This window comes from Lygodium microphyllum, chromosome 5 (genome assembly GCF_053477565.2).
Source record: "Lygodium microphyllum isolate KBCC chromosome 5, Lygodium_microphyllum_v1.1.10, whole genome shotgun sequence".
NCBI lineage: Eukaryota > Viridiplantae > Streptophyta > Polypodiopsida > Schizaeales > Lygodiaceae > Lygodium > Lygodium microphyllum.
This window is the reverse complement of record NC_141139.1, coordinates 21,884,293-21,890,292: the sequence shown is the minus strand read 5'-3', so window position 1 is coordinate 21,890,292 and position 6,000 is coordinate 21,884,293.

The window sequence follows — 6,000 nt, the reverse complement described above, 5'->3', positions numbered from 1 at the left end:
TAAAAAAAACAGAGCAACCAAGGGCTAAAGCCCTTGTCCACAGTATATACTGCCCTCTTGCTACACCGCGAAGGGCGTCTCAATCTGAGACAATGCACTCTTGCACTTTTTGGTTGTGCTATCTGCAGAGACTTGCTCCCAAAACAGAAGAATGAAAGCAACACTGGTCCTCTTACTAGAACACCGCGAACTTGGCTTACTTTCTTGAGCTCCTTACCACGAACAAGGCTCTGATACCATGTCAGGATTAGAGAAGGAAGGAGTCTCACTTGTAGCTTTCTTGCTTGCACAATGGGGGAATACATACACAGGTGAAGGCTGAAAACAGTTATCCTCTTCTTAGTTGTGTAAGCCAAAAAGAACTCAAGTACATAGAAATAGAAAAACCCTATATATGGGTCTCAAAACCAAACTCAACTAACTAAGGTGGCATACTAACTGAGCCACGAACTAGAGTAGATAAGGATAGCTATCATCTAGCTATTATTCATGGGCGGTGTACCAACTGCATCTGCAACTGACAAGTCGATGACATAAATGCACAACGGTCACCCTGGCATATCATGAGTGGAGCTCGATATCTCAACAAAAAGATATCACCTTTGTGTATCCCATCCATGTAATTCCATCCTTCTTCAATTTTGGGATTAAGAAATTCCTATGTTATGTTCTTACAAATGAACATGGAGGGACATTGATGTGCATTAGTGCTTTTGAAGATATATGTAAAAACATGAATTGGTATAAACCATGAAAGACCCATTGATCTTGAAGCTCTCCCAAATCTCAATGAGCTATGAATGTCATGTACAATCTTCATTGTTAATTTCTGAAGCATCCACTCATCTAGGATGGACCATTCCAAAGAATTGAGAGGTGGACAACGAAGTAATTCAAGAGAACCATACAAATCAATTGATGTAGGCACTATACACATGAACTAATAGAAAAAAATCTTGCATTGTAAAAGATATTGTGATGACTTCTCAATCATCGTTGTCTCACCAAATGCTGGTATGTCCCAGAAAAGCTTCCCAAAGGCTGGTCCTCCTCAACAAGATTCGAAGGGAAAATTTTTGATAGGAAAGAAGAAGTAAAAACCTCAAAAACATATGAGAAGTTAAGAACATAAAAGCAATGACTTACAATTTGAGGGGAAAACTTGTCAAGTAGTCCCAAGAGGTAGCTTCAAGTCCTTCACACCATATACGTGTTGAATTGATGCAATAAGACCACCATCTCTGATGCCAGGAGGCATATTCCACGGTGGATTCCGTGAGGTTTTACGGTGGATTCCGTAAACTTAGATGACCGGGGCTCATACACAAAGAGGATTCTTTGTGCGAGAAGTTGATGGGGACGCCTGTCCTTTTCGGGCGTTTCATTAATTTAGTGTGTACGTGGGTGATTCCATAGCGGGTGATTCCGCAAAATGCATATTAAATTAATAAACGTTTATGAGTTTAGAGTGCGCACTCATAATAAATTAAGGTTAGGATTTATTTCTAACTAGTTGATTTATTTATGTAGCTGAAGACTGCTAGGTATTCACTTTTGTCGGTTTAATTGTATTATTTTACTAACGATTGTGAATGCTTCAGTTGTTGTGTAGAGATAGCAGCAGTGGCGGAGGAAAGCATTGGAGTCTAGTGAGTATTCGACCTTTGGACTATATTTTGATAGGCGCCACGCCTATATTTTGTTATGTCTATTGAGACATTGATTATTGATTATTATTTTGTATGCGCCTATGCGCTCGGATATGTTATTTCTATTTGGACATTGAGATTGGGCGTGCCAGACTCTATGGGCACCGTCCATTAGCTTTATTTTCCTATTTTTGTAGAAAGCAAACTCAAAAGCTAAAAGCTTGTCATATTTTTGTAAATTGGGCTATTATTGAGCATGAAGATTGAAATATACATAAAATACATGCTTTGTGAAGCGCTCACACAAGGCATGGGGGGAGATTGAACCCAATTTGTCTCTTGCTTCTTGTCGTTCATGCTTTTACATTGTTTTTTGTGCAAAAAGGTAGAGTTTATTGTTCTTGGGGACCTTCCGGGATTCACTATGTGAGCATACTGCGTCCGATCTGCGCACCAGTGGTATCAGAGCGGAGCAGAGATCAAGAGCTTCCAATCGCTACCAATCTCGGGCGAAGGCGGAGCTCCAGGAACGATCGGGCTCTACAGTCAATCTCATCGCGAACCGTCGATACAGGCAGACTTCTGGCGATCAAGAACCCCTGTTTCTACTATCAGATCGCGAAGGACCAGGCTCTGTAGGCGGAGGACCACGCATCCATCTCCTTCATGAAGTCGTGGTTATAGAGTGAGAAAACAAAAACTTCATCTCTTATTTCTCATAAGTTAAGCTTAAGTAAAGGTTAGAAGAAGCTTAAGAGCTTCTTAATTGCTCATCGTGGTATCAGAAGAGGGCCGCGTTTTTCGCGCGGACAAAAAACGGCCCCCCCCCTCACGATTTGACGACGACTGATTAATTAAGCTATTAAGCTTAATCTCTTAAATCAAGCTTAAGACTCTAAGCTTCCTGCAAGTTACACAAGGCAACAAAGTTAACAAACTCCAGGTCCTGCACCGCAAAAGTCAAGTTCTGTAAGTCACGTGGAATCAAGTCCTGCAAGTTCATCAAGTCGGCCTAAGTTCTGCAAGTCAGCAACTCTGTAAGTCTGCTAAGTCTGCAACTCTGCAAGTCAGACTAGTCAACTGGAGTCAGAACTAACTAGTGCTTAAAACTCCTAGAAGGCTTGCTCCTATGCAAAAACTCTGAACTGGAAAGTTGTTCGTGGCAAGGTGTTCTACCTATCTATAGATTCGCTGAAGTATATTCAGCAAACGAAGATGGAAATATTGCAGATTTTTTGAAAATTGAGAAAGAAATACCCAAAAATATTGTAACCCCGAATTTGAGCTACGCTCATCCCGCTAACCTGATTTTGAGTGAGAAAGGTTTATTGAGTTTTACAGGATGACGACCCCACATATGGATGATCCTATGACTGAAGACGACCTACCTGAGCCTACCATAGAACAAAAGCTGGATCTAATCATGTTACAATTGGAAGAAGAGCGAAGGGCTAGGCAAGCATTGCAAGCGCAATTGACAAAACTACAAAGAGCGTCCACCGATAAAGAAGAACCTCAAGCTGAAGATTTGATTCGACGTACCATCGACGCCACTCTTGAAGCACAAACCATTCGCAAGGAATCCAAGATAAGTAAACGAAGTTTCGAATTTCGCACTTTCAATGGCATACGAGAAGGAAAGACTGTTTTATCATTCATTAGTCAGTTTGATGACTATTTCCATGAGGAAACTTATCCAGAAAAAGATAAAATCAAGTGTGTGACTAATCATTTGGTAGACAGAGCATCACTTTGGTGGACTGTAGTACGCAAGAGCATAGAATGTCCTGCTACTTGGGAAGATTTCAAGAAGAAGTTCATGCAGAATTTCCTTCCACCGCAATTTTATGAGAAGGCTATCAAGCAATGGGATTTACTTCAACAACGAGATCGTGAGCCTATTCCACAGTATACAGAGCGTTTTTGGAATGCACTCCTACAGTTACGTATGCTTGAAGACGTACCAGAGACGACACATAAGCGGAAGTATATGTCTGGACTTCTTGGACATTACTACGCTGAAGTGAACATGTTCAAGCCTGCTACCCTTGAAGACGCTATCTCCTTAGCTCACGACACTGAAGATAAGTTACGCAGAAGAGACAGACGACCACAGCAATTCCAAGCCAATGGTAATTATGGATCTAAACAATTCAATTCCAATTTTAGAAGGTTTAATCCAGGTCGTTTCTCATCACCATCTTTCCACAAGAATTGGCCTAAACCACCTGCATTACCATCCAATGTCAATCCAAATCCAAAGCCTATTCCACAAGCAAATCCAAATGTACCCAGACTTCCAGCCATTGCAAATAATGTAACCAAAGCCAAGCCAATAGTATGCTATAAGTGTCACCAGCCAGGGCATCTCGCAGCAAATTGTCATTCAAAGAAGCCACCAGCATATATCAACTATCTTGGAGCCATGGACGAAGACGAGCATGAGGATATGCCAGATTTCACTGAAGATGAGGATGATACTACTACTACTTCCGACACTTTACCAGGTATGCCTACTCCACATTCATTGTTGACTATGAAATGTATGGTGCATGGAAAGGAAAGAATTATCTTGCATGATGACGGTAGTACCCATGACTTTATTTCAGCAAAATTGGTAAAGGAATTGAAATTACATACAGTACCTACGCATTATCGCATAAAAGCTGCATTTTTAGGCACTAGGTACAATGGCACACAAGAAGTACAAGATTTAGAGATTCAAATTGGTGCATACATTGAAAGAAGAAATTTCTTAGTTGTCCCATTACAGTCAAGCGACATTATTTTAGGAATGCCTTGGAGACACCAGCATAATCCAAATATAGATTATTCCACGCACACAATGAATATTAATTTTCAAGGAAAATCTATTACATTATATGGTATGCATGCATCTAATATTTTTCCACTGCTTTCGCATACTCAAGCAAAACGTGCACTACGCAAGAGTACTAAATCATATCTCATTTGGGTGAATGAATTGCACGCAAAGGGAAATCATATGCACCCTAGGCATAAGGAATTTCTTGCATATTTTAAGGACTGTTTTGCAGAAGACCTACCACCAGGTTTACCTCCTTCACGTCCAGAAGACCATAAGATTGACTTAATCCCTGGCACACAACCACCTTGCAAAGCACCATATAGGCACAATCAGATAGAGCAAAAAGAAATCCAAAGTCAAGTTGAAGAATTACTAAATAGAGGCTTAATTCGACCTAGCAGTTCTCCATTCGGTGCACCTGTACTTTTAGTCAAGAAAAAGAATAATACCTATCGTATGTGTATTGACTACCGAGCTTTAAATAAGATCACTGTAAAGAATATGTATCCTATACCTAGAGTTGATGACCTTATGGACAAACTACAGGGATCTTCTATATTTAGTAAAATTGACCTTAAGTCTGGATATCATCAGGTGAGGCTAGATAGATCCGACATATTTAAGACTGCATTCAGAACACAGTTTGGCCATTACGAATTCTTAGTCATGCCATTCGGATTAACTAATGCACCTGCTACTTTCAGTAGAATGATGAACCGTATCTTTCTGAAATATCAGTATTGTGTGATTGTTTTCTTTGATGATATTTTGGTGTTCAGTCAAAGTGAAAAAGAGCATTATGAGCATTTATCATTAGTTTTTCAATTACTGAAAGAAAATCAATTGTTTGCAAATCCTGAAAAGAGTGAATTCTTTAAGACAGAAATAGAATATCTAGGTCATATTGTATCAAAAGAAGGAATTAAAGTTGATCCTAAGAAAATTGATGCAATATTGCATTGGCCTGTTCCTAAAAATGTGCATGAATTACGCTAATTCCTTGGTCTTGCTAGTTTCTATAGGAAGTTTGTACGTAATTTTTCATTACTTGCTTTACCACTAACCAAACTTCTTAAGAAAGGAATTGTTTATCAATGGACTGAAACTCAGCAAAAATCCTTTGACTTACTAAAACGTGCATTAACTAATGCCCCTGTTCTACAATTGCCTGACTTTAATAGACCATTCTTTCTAGTTGTGACCGATGCTAGAGGATCAGGAATAGGAGCCGTACTAATGCAAGACAATCATCCAATAGCATATTCTAGTTCTAAGCTGAAACCCTCTGAGCTCAAATATTCCACTTATGACAAAGAACTATTAGCAGTTGTACAAGCATTAAAACAGTGGAAGCACTATTTAATGGGTTCAGAATTCATGATAAAGACCGACCAGCAAAGCATTAGACATCTACTTAGCCAACCCCAAATTTCTGACCGTCATATCAAATGGGCTTCCTTCATTCAAAGTTTTCATCCTATCATTCAATACCAACCTGGAAAAGAAAATGTAGTTGCTGATGCA